This window comes from Ambystoma mexicanum, chromosome 10 (genome assembly GCF_040938575.1).
Source record: "Ambystoma mexicanum isolate Mex_15411 chromosome 10, UKY_AmexF1_1, whole genome shotgun sequence".
Taxonomy (NCBI): domain Eukaryota; kingdom Metazoa; phylum Chordata; class Amphibia; order Caudata; family Ambystomatidae; genus Ambystoma; species Ambystoma mexicanum.
Genome location: NC_090932.1, coordinates 1,669,989,825 through 1,670,006,271, shown reverse-complemented (window position 1 = coordinate 1,670,006,271; position 16,447 = coordinate 1,669,989,825). Strand labels below are relative to the sequence as shown.

General features: G+C 46.4%; 1 protein-coding gene across 2 annotated transcripts in view; it reads left to right on the top strand.

Moving 5' to 3' along the window:
- ADGRD1 (adhesion G protein-coupled receptor D1) overlaps nt 1-16,447 on the top strand; it is a 1,635,406-nt gene that overhangs the window by 875,848 nt on the left and 743,111 nt on the right. The gene's annotated exons all lie outside the window — the stretch shown is intronic.

The following is a 16,447-nucleotide window of genomic DNA, read 5'->3' as shown; positions in this document are numbered from 1 at the left end:
GGTTCTTTGTAGCACCCGGTATGGTTCTATGTAGCACACAGCATGGTTCTATGCAGCACCCAGCATGGTTTTGTGTAGCACCCGACATGGTTTTATGTAGCACCCAGCATGGTTCTAGTTGCACTAAGCATGGTTCTGTGTAGCACCCGGCATGGTTCTAGTAGCACCTGGCATGGTTCTGTGTAGCACCCGGCATGGTTCTAGTAGCACCTGGCATGGTTCTGTGTAGCACCCGGCATGGTTCTAGTAGCATCTGGCATGGTTCTGTGTATCACCTGGCATGGTTCTTGTAGCACCTGGCATGGTTCTGTGTAGCACCTGACATGGTTCTTGTAGCACCTGGCATGGTTCTGTGTAGCACCCGCCATGGTTCTATTAGCACCTGGCATGGTTCTTGTAGCTCCTGGCATGGTTCTTGTAGCACCTGGCATGGTTCTGTGTAGCACGCGGCATGGTTCTTTTAGCACCTTGAAGGTTCTTTGAAAAGCATCTCATGTTTCAGATGTGGCTGCTGCTATAATTGAACTCTGTGATGCATTCTGCGGCGACTTGGAGCCAGGTGATTGATATATCAAATACGTAAAAGAGCTTTAACTACAAAAGTTAATAGGTGTAATTATTTGGGTGAAGGGCGTGGGTAGGTGATGTGGTAGAGCATTAATCCTGAACCCTTTAGGAAAGTGAGTGTCACATCCAACGACCCTACAAGGATAATGTCCGGTTAAGAGAGCTTGGGAGAAAGCAGACTTCTTGCCCTTTCCAGACCAAAGTATTGATGATTGATGGAGTTCCAATGTAGGGGGGGGGGGGCAAACCGGCGCAGTGGATATGCGCGCCTAGCTGAACAAGGGAAGCATCAAGCCGCTCTCCAACATTTCCACCATTTGGACCTGAAGTATTATAAGGGTTGACACATTTTAACTGGAATTCACACCAACCATATAGAGACCAACCGTACAAAGGATGTGACTGCTTACCTTGGCTCGACTTATGCTCTATTGTAATTCGGGGCTATTGGCAGCTTCAGAAATGATGCCTAGTGAGAGCCGGTTGCAGGGAGAGCAAAGAGAAAGTCCTCTGGGCCTTGTGTGGTTCAATCCTAAACCATCCGTACTCCAAATCCGCAGAAAATTTCACTCCATTTTTGGAATGTAATCCTTTTATTATTTTGGTTTTTAGTTTTAGTTTTACTTTATTTTAATATACAAGACAACAATCAGGGCTTGGTTCATTGAGACAGTGTTCAGTATGCAAACTGCTTATTCTGTGCCTTTTTCTAGCACACTCTACTTAGAGCCCGGTTCATGGAAAAATCGCAAAAATCACACGAAGCCCCCCATCGCGCCGAAATCGGCCTTGTGCATATCTTGTGCATAAAGTTTTCTTTGTGCACTCTGTGTATATTCATGGAATTCGAGGGGCAAAATAACCTGATGCGCAAAGAATATCGATTTGCCCGTGGAATGCCCACAACATGCCACCACGCAAAGCAAATCCAGCCACATATTCCTACCTTTGCGCAGTCTTCATCCCTAACATCATTCACCCCGGCAATACTGGGTGCATCCCCCCTCAACGAAGGCAGCACCCCAGTGACAATGTGTACGGTCCCCTATATCTCCTTACTGCACCCCGACAATATGCATACCATTTCTCGTAAGTGAAGCCAGCCCCGTTAAATCCATGTGCGTACCCCCAAATCAAGGCTGCACCTCAATAACCTCCATAATAAGACCGCTAACTGCAATTCGACCCCCACCTCCATGCATGCACCCTTATATTCCTGACCCCACCTGTCTCGGGAGGATAGCTCAGGGGCAACGTCCTCGCCTTGGAAGCAAGACGACACAGAGCACCACAGGTTCAATTCCGGGTTCGCGCTTAGAAATCTCTGGGTAGTTAGCACGTTATAAATAACATATCATACCTTTGCGTATTGGTTCCAATGCGATTGGCACGTTGCGGGCCCTTTCATGTGGCAGTAAGATGGCCATCTTTGTGCGCTTATGCACCCGACGTGACGTTGCACAGACAAATCCATGAATACGCTTGTGTTTGCGCATTGCTGGGCGTGCAATTTCTCTCCGTAGCCCATCCTGCGACACAGACACATAAGTCCTTGTTCTTCCTCGCTCTGTACAGGGAATGGGGAATATGCATGTTCCGTCCTCTATTTCATTTCCTGGCGTAGGCCCATCTCACACTTTGGACAGAGTTTCGCATTGAGCGCACGTTGGCATGCGAAAACATGACAGACCTGTGCAAAGTCCCTGCAAGGGCCCAGAAAGCACGCAAGGACGGCTCCATGAATCCGTATAAGGGTTTTTGCGTGTTGAAAGGAGCGCAAAATCACTTTTCAGTGCGCAAAAAATTATTTGAATTAGGCCTATAATTTCAGAATATAGTTCATAGTAGCCATTTTATTCTGCTTTCAATTCATCTAGTTTTCATCTCATTTGAAACAAAATAGCATTTTGTTTAATCTTCTCCTTCAACCTCTGTGGTGTTCCACTCTTATTCTAAAAATATATTTTATTTTTCCATTTAATTTGTTGCGATTCTTTCTTTGGTTCTCTTTTTAATTAATTTTGATATTTTAGGAAAAAAGAAAAGCACCCGTGTAAGCCATTTGTTTGTGATTAACACCGCCGAGTTGTACAGTAGAGTGTTCCTGTATTTTATTACATGTTCTTGTCCTTCTGGAAAAAAAGCATATTCTGCAGCTTCCTTTTCAAACATGTCATTCTTTGGTGTTTGATTTCTTTAGCAGGCGGCTGATATCCTTGTCCCAATTTGTCAGGAAGCAGCTGTTCTTTGAAGGAAAGCCAGAATAAAGTGTGTCTGCGTCAGGTCAAGCCAAGCCAACATTAACATTCTTTTCACAGGCACAGCTTTCTGTGAACGAGAGCTCCATCAACAAATAAATACAAGACACAGTGGTTACTAGCAACCTACAAAATTCTTCAAACCGTTAACCTGCCGAGACCTTAGCCAATCAAGTGGGCCCATTTTTAGAGAGACCCTCAAAGACATTTCTCAGACAGGCATTGTTAACAAAAACAACTGCCGTAAATTTTGTACAAATCTATTTTTGATTAAATACAAACAAATATAAAGAAATAAAGAGAATCCCCGGCCTGAGAATATCAGCATCTCTTGGCCAGGGGAAGGGCAAAACTATGTTGCAAAAGAGAGCAGGAGCCTCCAAAAGATGCTGAAGCGCCACCCCAAAAATTACTTAGTGTGCTTGTGAAAATGAGTGTTGAATGCGCGTCCACGGGAAGTGTAGCAGGTGATTGGGGCATTTCTGCAACAATTGAGGTATCTGTCAATGGAATTCCATGCTGGGCCCCATTGTGCTGCAAGCCAACTTGCAACCGACAAAGGGGTCCTGCTAATGCAATGGAGATACACATTGTGGCAATTCCAGAGAATCTCAGCCGGACCAGTCTTTCCATGAGCAGAGCTCACGTGACAGAGACACCACATGTGATCGTGGTGAGAGCGGAGGAGGCTTGGATCCTGACGTAGGGTCCAGAGAGGCGGATCCCATTAAAGGTTTGGCATAAGGTGTACCCCAACATCCCCCTCGACAAGCAAGTGAAAACCAGAGGCAGGCAATGTTGAATATTTTCCATCTTGTAAATCTGCAAAGGAAAAGATGAGTGGCCTGCAAAAACCACAGCGATGGCCCATGCCTGGAGCGGGCCTCAATCGTACCATCTGAAAATCTAGAAACACAGGACACCAAGTTCTAGGTTCAAGCGGTCAACGCTCTACTTCCATTGTTTGGGAACACACTGAAATGAACCCCAAAGATATTACTACCGGCTTCGTGCACTCCATGTAAGGGGAAAGTGAGCTGTGGCAAGCAGGCAGCACAATTGGGCACAACTACACTTAGGCACCATCTTGACCAGTGTCATCCAGTGGCTATTAACTGTCCCACAGACAGGTCATCGCGTTGGGGCCAGATGTCAATTGTGGTTTAAAATTAGAAGAATGATAACAGCCCTTCCAGAAAGGCTGAGGTGTCTTCAGAATGTAGCAGCACATCACTTCACCAGCAAACTATGGATGGCACGTCAGAAAACAGAACAGTCTATGCCAAAAAGCACAGTGTAACTCTGGATATCAACCAGCGATTGGAGAGTTTATAGCCAAGGACATGCACACCTATAGTGTTTTTGAACACAGTGCTTTATAATCCTTTATTAATTACTTTTCACCACTCTACAACATCAGGAACGTCGAGTCGCCAACATTAAGGGGTAGTGGAAGTGACATCACACACCTGATGACATCACAGGAAATAATATCACATGACCTTTGACCTGAACTGCACTTCTTCCTCTTTAACCCCGGTGACATCATCGTGAGTGGCTTGCAGGAGTAAAAAGAAAGTACTTTAATTTAATACTGTAGAGGAGGTCCCAAATAAGGCCTGCACTCCAGTCTCCCATTTTGAAGTGCCAGGAACGTTCACACCGACATATGTGACGTATGATGAGCAAATAAACCAGCAGAGAGCAGCACTATGGCTCTGTCCAGTGCCAATCAGAAGAGCAATACCTATTTAAGCACCAATAACCAGACAACCATGGGCAGTAAGGTATCCATTGAGACAACCATACCAGCAAATGACAAGAAATGAAGATTGCTTAAACACTGTCCCAGAAGAAACTCAAAAGACCTTAATGGAAGATGAATGGTGACGTCACAAGGGTCCGGACAGACTCACAGATGAACGAACAACAACCAAAAAGATGACACACCAAGACGAAATGTTATGAATAAGGATGTAACAAACTTAGAAGAAGAGACGATGTTGAGACAGATAGAAACGTAAACTGTAAAGCAGGATGAAAATATTCAACCAGCTAACGCCTGTACATATGCTTGTAACGCAAGAAGCTAAGAAAACAGTGAGGCTGGCTATGCTTAGTAGAAGAATAGAGCGGCAAGCTCCAACTATATATCTACCTAAACGAAGCACATTATATAAGTGCCAGTCCCCTTTAGACAATAGCAGAAATAACCCAGGTTACTAAGGGTCAAACAGGCCAGGATTCGTATTTCAGCGCAAAGCAAGAAGAGAATGCTGAATTGAAACTCAGCAAGAAGCAGCTTGCGGCTGGGAAGTCGAGGTCAAACCAAGAAGGGAGGCGGATAGTAACTTCGGAGAATCGAAACTTAAGAGCAGAGCAGCCTGCCCCGTGTAGGTCGAGATAAGGAGGCCCAGGCAGGTGGCGGCAAAAAATGAGAATTGAATGCACAAAATAGAAGGAAAACTAAGCGAATTCACGGCGTGCTAACACGTGACCAGCCAAGCGCGAAGAGGTACCAACATCTGATGTCACCCAAAGCAGAAGATACCATAACTTTTCCTGACAAGAAGCTACAGTTTTGAGGCCAACCAGAGCCAAATAATTGACACATAGCCCTAAACCACTGATTGATAGAAGGGAGGCAGGGTGAATCTTGGGACACCAGACACCTGAGTGTCTATTCTGCATGCTGCTAATTAAAGTGGAGATTTATGTCTAGGGGTGTAACCCACCCAATCACAATGGACCAAATAATCTAAGGTCCTGTAGACAGTAGAACCAATGGGACGTCGTACTTTTAGTGACGTTTGCATGAGTGATGTTAGAGGGAAGGGCGTAGACGTCCACCCGATAGAGTTATCCAATCCTCAAACTCCGTTACCATATACAGATATAGCACCTATACTTAAGTTACCTTTTCTAACCTATAGAATTGTATGACAAACTTATGAGCGTTACACGTCAATGATGACCAATTTTGGGTATAACTGTAACTGATTGAAAGAAGATTGTGGGAGGTGAAGCGAGACGGGCCATCGCACCATTTCTTGATCTCCAAGTTTCCCCGTTTATTGTACTTGTCATTAAACGGACTCCCCTTTGCCAAACCATTGAGTTGTCCTTATTGATTGGTGTTGGAGTAAGAAACCTGCACCCCATCCACCTCAAGGTGCAGCTATCTCGTCTTAAAGTATTCGAGACCGAGCTCTGATTCTATGGGCCGGTCAGGTGTCTCTCGCACTCGATTACAATACTTTAAAAAAAACTTGGTACTAAAGCAGATACAAATATTTTAGATACATTGCGTACCAGAAGAAAGACTTGTACTACAGTGGGCCATGATTGAAAGGTGTTTATTTAAATAAAAGAAAAATGCCTATCTGGTCCCACTGCTATGGGGCAAGTTCCCTGCCTTACAAATTAAAACTAACAAACTAAAACTGATGGTGCTCGTCAAATCCCCACAGAACATAGCCTTCAGTCCGAATCCTAACAACTAACTGCCCCTACCACTTAAGACAACTTGACACAAGGATGGAGGCTGTAGCAATGGCCTCAGTTGTTGGCTCCTGCCTGGCTCAACACTTTGATGAATTGTTTTCAGTCTGCTCATATAATGCTGTAGTTCACGGTTTGTTTTAGAGATTATGTTCAATAAAACACAAATGTCCTGAAAATTGTTTTATCTTCTTCTTTGGGAAAGAAGGGGATACCTCAAACTACTTCTCCCAGCTTTTCATCAAGTATTTCAATTCTCCTCCAGGATCACTGGCAACACAATTCTTTTATGCCCGACCTTCATAGAACTTGGACTCCCCAAATATTAAGAATGACTACTGTATTCCCTTGTTACCATCCCGCTTTGAAGTGCTTTGAAGCACTTTGCTTGTGTTTAAGTGCTGTACAAATAAATAATTACAATTATGACTCCTTGGCAGACATATTGACTCTCAGTCAACTTAGTACACATGGAACGTCTGTCCGCTATGGCTATATAGGTTCCCATGAGCCAGTTGGCTTTTCTAACCCTGTTGCACTGTGTTCATACTTCTTTCATGTCCAACTTTATTCGTTCCTTGCACCTTTATCGGTGTTGGCAGCCTTGGCATAAAACATACGTATCTCTTTCACTTTGTTTTACATATGGTGTGAGCCCGTTCCGTTCTCTTAGGCTCTCACACATTTGTTGGCTTTCCCAGTCTGTGAATAAAGTGTTCGTATTTCCTTCCCACTGTTTTGCATAAGGCATGAGCACATTCCTTTCTAACGCGCTCTCGTGCCTTGGTCAGCTGCCCCAGGTCTCAGTAACCTCATTTCCTTTTCTGATCTTGGAAACCAAAGTTCAAAGTCCTCAGTGGCGTTTCTACTTCGGGAGAGTTCATTTCCCTGTTAATGTTCGTATCAGTTGCAAATGCTTTTCCCTTGGGAAGATCAGGGACCTGGGCTCCCTTCATCCTGCTGGTCTCGGCGTCGGTTGCCGGGCACCAGGCCCACCACTGCTTTCTCATGGTCGCGTCACCAGCCAAGAGGGTTGTTCTTCTGTCTCCATCTTTCTCCCGACCAGAGCTTCGTGCTTAGACAGGACGACCGCCTTTCAGCCTCCAGCTCGCAGTCCTTTCCTACTCCACGCCACTGCTTGATCCATGGCTTGGTGTGGCTCCGCTCCTCCAGTGCAATGTCTCTCCAGAGGCTCGCCTCTGCGTAGTGATTTCCCTCCTCCTTCCGTAGGAGTCTCTCCTTGGTTCTCTGTCGGCTTGGCTCTTATGTACGTCATCCACAACCACATACACAGGTCTGTCTTCTTTGATTATGGCATTCAGATGGCACTCAGCAATACCGGAAGCCAAAGGATTGAAGGAAGGGTCCTTGTTGGTTATTGGCATAATGTGAGACACCAAAGTCTTTCCAACTCCCATATCGGCAGAAATGGTGTTTTGGACCGGTAGTTCTTGATCGGGATGGGAGTCCTTGTCCCCCAGAGGGGAGTCACTCCCAGTGAGGTCCCACTTGCCCAGACCCCTAGGGAGGGTCTTACTTAGTGGGCTCACCTCCATATCCTCAAAGGGGGGGGTGACTCCCCTCTGGGGAGAAGGGACAAATCGTCCAGATTCGTCACAATGCCAAGCACATTTTAACACAGGTGCCATGGATGGGGTCATGATATGACAGGATTATACCCAATAGAATCAACAAAGACGTGGCACCTGCCATAGATATACCATGTCAGCATTGTATGGCCAGTTACTTCCATAGTATTTTTTTTTTTTTTAATATATACAGGGAGGAACAATGCTCTTATGATCACAAAATAACATAGAATACATAAGAAATCCGATTTGACGGGAAGCCGTGAGCTTCTTGCAATGGGGTGAGTTTGAGCAACATTCTGACCAGGTTGTGGAGGGGAATACATGGAGCAGTCACCGGGGACAATACATGGGTGGACATTCATATTATGCCAGTTATAGCTGCATGTCGGGTATTGTCATTATATGATAAGTAGATCCAATACATTGCCATTTGATGCGATAATAGAGTATCCAAAAATAGATGCAAGTCACTAACAATGCACAGGAGCATCAATGCTTTAATTGAAGATAATAATGTGTTATTCAAATAGGGCTTTTGTTAAATCTCTATACAAAGCATATGTGTACATACAATTATGATCCCTGAAGTTTGTACTCATTTATCTGCCTCAAAAGAATGAAAGGCTGTGCTGGCCTTGTCGGGATTCAAACCTGCGACTTGCAGATAATACACAGACTTCAGCAGCACACAACCCGCAGAGCTATTTTACAGCTTTGCTATTAAAAATGCAATGCCCCAATAGTAAAACATGTCACAACTGACTGCACAATGTAGGCCAGACACGTATTAACACTTATCATGTTTGCTGTAGACTTGATGGTGCACACTAAAAAAACGCAATGCCACTGTAAGACATACCTAAACTGGCAGCACCAAAATGCAACCTAACCACACGATAACACTATCATGCCTAATTTATCATAGATGGCCATAAAAATAAACAATGCAACAGTAAAGAAAGGTTAGTCTGGCTGCGCTCAAATGGCAATCTAGAAAGATAATACAAGTTATCATGCTTACTTTATTATAAATACCCTGAGAAATATGCCATGACACAGTAAGAAATGGCTAGACTGGCTGCACCCAAATACCATTCTAGACAGGTAATATCATTTATCATGCTTACTTTATTATGGTTGCCCAGCAAAAATGTCATGCGACATTAATAAATGACTAGACTGTACTAAAATGCCAGTTTAGCCACTAATAACAAATATCATGCCTGCTTTATCATGAATGCCTATTATTTTTTAGCACACACCCTTCCCCTCTACCCTTCCCACACATTCCCTCTTCTTCCTACTCTCCTCCTCCAACCCTCAAAATCAGCTCCTCTGCCCAGCATTCCCTCCATGTCCCTCTTCCTCGTCCCAGTACTTACATATGAGGCAAGGTGCTTCATAGGCATGTATTGGGATGAGGAAGAGTGTGACTAGCTCATTTACACGTGCACCCATTCACCATTCACTCACGCATGCACACCCAGCCACCCATGCATCATGTACTCATTCATTCATCACACGCATTACAGAATTCATTCTCTCTCTCTAAATCTCTCGCTCAGATAGTCAGTAAGATGGCTCAATTACTTAAGCGTCCACTTCTCATACTCTCTGTGTACAGCCTGCAGGCACGCATTTCAATTCCATCAGGGCCGACTCAGCCCTTCATCCTTCTATGGTTGATAAACTGAGCAACCTTAACTCTGTGAATAATTATACACCTATCAGTACAGTGACCAGAAGCTGGAATAATCAGGCCTGAAGAATTATGTAAACACGAGGCGTTATAATCAAGAGAAGGTGTAACTGCATAACCGCTCGATCTTCTTATGTTTTACAACTACAGAAACATCGCCTATTCAGCCAAAACAATACCACTACAGAATCAACTGCAGGTGGACGCCTGTTTCGTGGGAAATGGCCACCCATCCAAAACATCAAGGGCATGATTTACAAACGTGTTTTTCAATTGGACTTTCCCATTGGAAAACGCCTTTGTAGGTAAGGCTCCAAGTCTGTGAACTGTGCCACTTTAGTTCTGAAACAGAAGGACAGGTGAGCAGAAGTAATGGCCATACGAATGTTCTAGTGAACTCTGTCTGCAGTAACACAACTATTTAAAACTGCTGCTCCATTTGCTTTCATTGCAACTAGTGGCAATGAGCAGAAGGCAGGAGACGGATAAAGACAATGCAGTGAGAGCACAACACAGCTGAACCAGCATCTGGAACATCAGGCAAGACTTCCTGGCAGGAGACCTTCCGAGTCCCTACTGCACGCGATAGAACCACCAGATCCCAGCTGACTGCTGCTCCGGCCAGTGATCCCAGAAGCTCAGGACTCCTGCACTCTGCAGGCAACTGAGAGATCCCTGCCTTCAATTGCTTATGGGGGTCTTCACTTCACTCCCAAGCAGCACTCCTGCTTCCAGTGCGACCCCTGGCAGCAGAGCAGCCAAGCCCGAAGAGTCCACTGATCTCTCCCAGCAAGAGGTGCATTAGCCCACAGACTCGTGCAACTGGCGGCCCAGTGACAGGGAGTCAGCGTTTAAACATCAGCCACGCGCCTCTTGCACAGTGTCAGGGCACAGGGCACCCAGTTTGCTCTCACTTTTCAGCCCCCTTCCTGTTCCCCAAGCCGGACACCTACCCCTCCTGAAGGCAGTACCCGCCCCTGGCCTTCTCTCCCAATGACTGCCGGCGCTCTCCTCCTTGCTGTCCCCTTTACGCCCCTACATCAAGGGACTTCCTAGACGAAGCAGTAGGGACTTCATTGAGGCTTGCAAATACGAGGCGCTGCCCTGGTGCTGTGCCCCTGGTATTTGCTATCTCACATCACCCGCATGATGCCCGCCTAACTTTATGTAGATTTGCTTCTGTTCCCAGCTGCAACTTCTCCTACACCCTCATATGTGATCACTACTTTAACACAACATCGCGAGTTCCTACAAAAATACAATAAGTGCATGCACAGGTAACACATGTATACTAATTGACCTTTTCACAATTGACCTCGGGAGAATTGACCCAATTTAAAAAGGTCAATTAGGACAAATATGCTGGGGGGAAACACCCTGTAACCCCCCACCCAATCCAAAACCCCCTGCAACCTCCCGCCCAATCCCTTATATTATTTATAATCCAAAACCAACGACAATACATATATAAAATAAATAAAATAATATAAAGGTCAATTGTGCAGAAGGTTAATTAGGACCACTATAATTAGGTCAATTAGTTCAAAAGGTGAATTTTAAAAGGTCAATTTGGGTAATACCCAAGTAAAATCACTAGTTTTCAAACAGTTACATGAGTTATATCAAGAATCTTCCCAGGCGCCCACAGCCTTCATGTCTGAATGCATCTGCCCTGTGCCAGACTCCTGCCCCTGGACTCAGCTTCAGGGAGACATCCCAGAGGCAGAGCAGTGGCACGCACTGTATCAGCCAGGACCCAGCTTGCAGTGACCGGCGCAGCAAATGGACTTACCTTGAACTGGACTGCGGTGGTGGGCTCAGTCCTTGTCACTCTGTTTAGCTCGGCTGCTGCAGGCCACAGCAGCCCAGGCAGACAGTGCAGAAACACCAGAAATGTTGTATTTCATTGTCGGCTTGTATGGTGAAATAATCGGCCTGCGCAAATGCTGATAAGACCGGCCCATAAAACGTGGAATTGATTTCAGGAGTCGTCTAGGGAGGATAGCTCAGCGGCAACGTGCTCGCATTGGAAGCAAAATGACACGGAGCAACACAGGTTTGATCCCCTGGTCCGCGCTTAGAAACCTTTAGGTATTAAGCGTGTTATAAATAACCTATCATATTGTAAAGGCATTGGTCGAAAGCCTAATGGCCCTGTCCAAGCCTGTCTACAGCCCCTAACCAGTGGTCACAAAGGCAGTGGCAGGGGTCGCACGGGAGTGGCTAGGGCTCAAAACTGCGACCCCTGGCGACCTCCAAATGATGTCTCTGTTGAAAATGGCCAGCTAGAAGATTCCTTTCATCTTTTGAAGTTTCACCGTTGTACAAAAACGTGTGGAAAACTATACATTCTGGACTGAGCCCCAGTGAAAGCCATACTGTCCACTTACAAACCAAGGTGTGGAACAGCTCCTATCACTGCACCTATGGTGTCGTTTCAACTGACGGACCAAGAAATCTTCTCTGTTAACAGCTTTCCCGCAAAATGCTTCACCACCAACTCACCTGGGAGAACAACCAATCCCATGAAGCATGGCAGGACCCCCTGCTGCTGCTGCTTGCTTTGCTGGCAACTGAGGCCCCCCCTGCCAGCTGCCGTTCTTTGTGGCCGGTGATGAGGCTCGAGCTTTGCTGTGCTGCAGATTCGCCTGAAGAGTAAACAATGGCATGTTTCATGGGTGTACTTTTAAGGGGGGCAACAGTGTTTGCCCCCCCCAACTATTGGTGTTGATATCTCATTGGCTACCCCTTGTCTGTGGGACACACCCTGGGCTACTTCTTTGTACTTCGCATACTGATTATAGCCGCGAATATGGCAGCGGACTAATAACTGCATCATTGTATATGAAAGTGTGTGGCAGGCTTTTTAATTGGTTGGCAACCCTATTCAACCTTGGACTTTTGACTCGTCTTAGCAGCACGTGACCAAAATGAAACCTACGTGTTCAAGCTGCATCAATTGTCATCGACCTGATGCTTAGCCAAGGTCTTTCGTTTGTAGTTGACCTCGTAGTCTGCTCACTCTTCTGGGATGTACGAGGGAGTGTGAGCATATCACTATCTTAATTCAAAGCTCTAATGAATAGCCTTTGTTTTGAACTCTTCTTCACGTTGTAGGAGTCCATGATTTTGTCCATGTCAGCATCTCAGTTACTGCATTTTGATTTGATTAAACTGGGTGACATCATCCCCTCTGGCCTTTAGAGACTTGCCCACTCCACCTCACATAGACTATTACCTTTGTGGTTGTCCAATACCTGGCCTCACCAAAGTTCCTTGCCCTTCAAATCTTAGCAGAAATATGTCTTACGCACATGGTCTGTTCATTCGACTCCCTTTGTGCCTTGCACCCATCTCTCGAAATGGCCTCCTTAATTCCAAGCCCAGTTACCCCCTTATTATGCACACAACAGCTTCTTCATCAATTCTTCAATTTACCAACCTCGCTTCCCATTTTGAAGTAGCTGGGTTGATTCTTTAACACAGGGCTTCATCCATTTTCTTCCAATGGGCGTCCCAAACATTATGTGTATACCCCTTTTTATCAAGCTTCTATATGCTTTTTCTACCTTGCGTTACAGCGTATTTGCAGTCATTGGTCAGCAAGTTACTTCATCTGTTTTTCATGATCTTTTGGTACATGTTTCTCTTAGTGCTTCTGTCACATCGTCAGTTTTAAGTATTTTCATATTATTTCAGCTTAGGTTTATATATCTTCTTTATGACAACATATTGCTGTCGTCAGACTTTTGTTTAGAGTTCATCCATTATTCCCATAGCTGCATCCTGGCACTTTGGCAAAGGACGTCCTCCTTGGTAACTTCTCTCCATTGTCTCAGTGTGGGGTACCTCCTGAATGGCTGTCTGATTGCATATCGTCTTTCATACAATCAACGCGGTTTGGACATGACACGTACATGTGTACATGAATTTCCAATTGTACCTCTCCATCTGCTACTCCAATAGGACGGTGGTGAAGGAGCAGGGACTAGAGAAGAGGTGTCTGCTGCTCCTCTACAGAAGCAGCACTGGAAGCAGCCCTGGTGGGCATGGGTCTAGGGGCTCTTCCGGCTGGATATTGTGAAAGACCGGATCTGCCTTTACTACTCAGTTCTGATCCAGAGTGTAGAGAGACACATGCTCCAGCCAGAGAGGGACTAGTGGCCATTGAGGTGTCTGCTGCAGAGGCATCAGATGCAATGACCTCAGGGTTGCCTACAGGCATCCTGAGGTGGAGGACATGGTAGTTTCAGACCTCATGGGTCTCCCCTAGCAAAGTGACGTATCCTTAGCTGGGGTCCTGAGTCAGGCTGACCTTTGCCAGGTACAGCACAACTGTCTGACTTTGGCAGATCTGTATGAGCAGGCAGAGAAGAATGCCAAACGGCAAGCCCCTGAGATGTTCATGATGTAATGGAAGAAGGGACTCCTGTACAGTGAGGCCAGGAATTCTGAGGCAGGGGTCTGCCAGCGGTTGGTGGTCCTACAGTGCCACAGGAGGTTCCTTTTGGACTTGGCTCACGACATTCAATTGACAGGTGATCTAGGAGTGACTAAGACAACAGACAGGATGGCTGCCCATTTCCACTGGCCCCAGATGGAGTTGAAGATTTAAGATTTTGTTTGGCCCTGCCATACTTGCCAAGCATCTGGCCCTCATAATTCCATTACTTGTGTTTGGGCGGACTTTCAAGATGATAGATATGGACATTGTGGGTCCTTTGGCTCCCCAAACCTCCACAGGAAACCACTACATTGGGCATGATAGTTGGCTTGGAATAGCCCCTCAGGCAAAAGTGGGAATTCTCCTGCCATGCCTCTTGATCTCCTTGAGGGAGGTGCCACAGAATAGTGTTGGTTTAAGCCCCTTCAAGCTCCTGTTTGTCCATCCCTTTAGGGGTCCGCTAAGTCTGGAGCAGGAAGGATGGGAGGATGGGAGGGCAAACCCCAAACTGGACTATGGACTATGTGCTTAGCCTGACATCCAACATGGACAAGTACAGAGAGCAGAACACCAAGAACCTGAAGGCCAGTCAGTATCTCATTAAGCACTGGCATGACCAGAAGGCCAGCATGACTGAGTACACACCAGGCCACATGGTCTGTATCGTGGAACAAATCCAGCCCAGTGCCTTGCATGACAAGTGGTCTGGGCTCATGTGGTGATGGACAAAATCAATGAGGTTAACTAGCTCATTGATACCGAGGCCCCAAGGCACATGCATCAGGTCTTCCATGCCAACTGGCTAAAACTCCACTAGAGCTGCGATCACTTAGTGATGGCCCTGGTCACCGATGACGAGGCTGAGGAGGAAAGCAATCCCCTCCCAGACTTGCTACATGCCGAGCCCACTGACGGGTCTCTAGAGGGAGTTCAGATCTCCCCCGACCTCACTGAACAGCAATTGCGGGATGGCCAGAAGCTGCTGGATCTGATTGCAGGTTTCTTTTCACTGATTCTAGGGAGATTCATTGGTGTGCCCATGATATCGGCACCGGAGAAGGCAGGCCGGTGAAAAGTGGGATTCGCCGGCTGTCTGAAAAGTTGAAGGACACCATCAAAGAGGACGCCTCTAAGATGTTGGCCTTGGGGGTTATCAAGCCCTCCTGCAGCTGGTACTGGTCCCTAAAAAGTCCAGTAAAGGGACAACTGAAGTCAGCTTTCGCATGAAGTACCGGGGGCTAAACTCTGTCACAGAGACAGATGCACACCCAATTCCTAGGGCAGCCGAAGTGACACAGTTTAGGCACTGCCAAATTCATGAGTACCTTCGACCTCACGGCGGGATGCTGGCAGGTCATTCTGACTGATAAAGCAAAAGAGAAGTTTGCATTCCCCACCCCAGAAGGGCACTATCATTTCACTGTCATTCCGTTCAGAACTAAAGAATGCAGCTGCCGCCTTCCAGAGGATGATAAACCCGATCCTAACAGGGCTGGAAGACTTCAGCGTTGCCTATCTAGATGGCGTTGTAGTATTCGGCAACACCTGGGAAGACCATTTATCCCATCTGGAGCAGGTGCTTCAAGCCATGCGGGAGGCTGTCTTGACTGTCAAGGCGTCCAAGGGCCAGATAGTACAGGGTACTGTGCCTTACTTAGGACACCAAGTAGGTGGCAGTAAGAAACAGCCTCTTCAGGCCAAAGTCCAGGTGGTGATGGATTGAGACTTCCCCACCACCCAGACCTAAGTGAGCTCCTTCTTGCGCCTCACAGGCTATTACCAGCCTTTAATTATTTGGAATGAGACTCTTGCTCTCCCCCTAAACGCTGCAACTTCAAAGGAACTGATGCAGAAGGTCGCCTGGACACCTGCCTGCCAGTTATCCTTCCAGAACTTGAAGGGAGGCATGTGCCAGACCCCATTTCTAAAGATCCCAGATTTTGGGCAAGAGTTTATCCTTCAGACAGACTCTTGAGAATGTCTGCACCTCCAATTATCTTTAGAACCAACCCCTGCCACTCCTGTCCCTCTGCTCAGTCATCTTCCACAGGGACCAGCCTGACAACCTCCAGTCTCCCTCCAAGCCCTGCTCGGTTTCCTCATATGACTCCGCCCCTACCCCAGAAACCCCTAAATCATCCCCACCGCTCCCTCTACATACCAACTGAGACGCCAATCTCTCCCCCCCTACCTTACCTCTCGCGTTGCACTGCTCAAACCTCCTCTCCTGCTTTCGAACAAACATGTATGAATAACCCATGCAGTATTACCCAACAGGCCTGTGTTCGGGAAAAACAGCCCATCTGGACATAGTTTCCAATCAAAATGGGCATTTCCATCATTACAATCAGTGTCACAGTCACATTGGCAAAGCACTCAGAGTCTG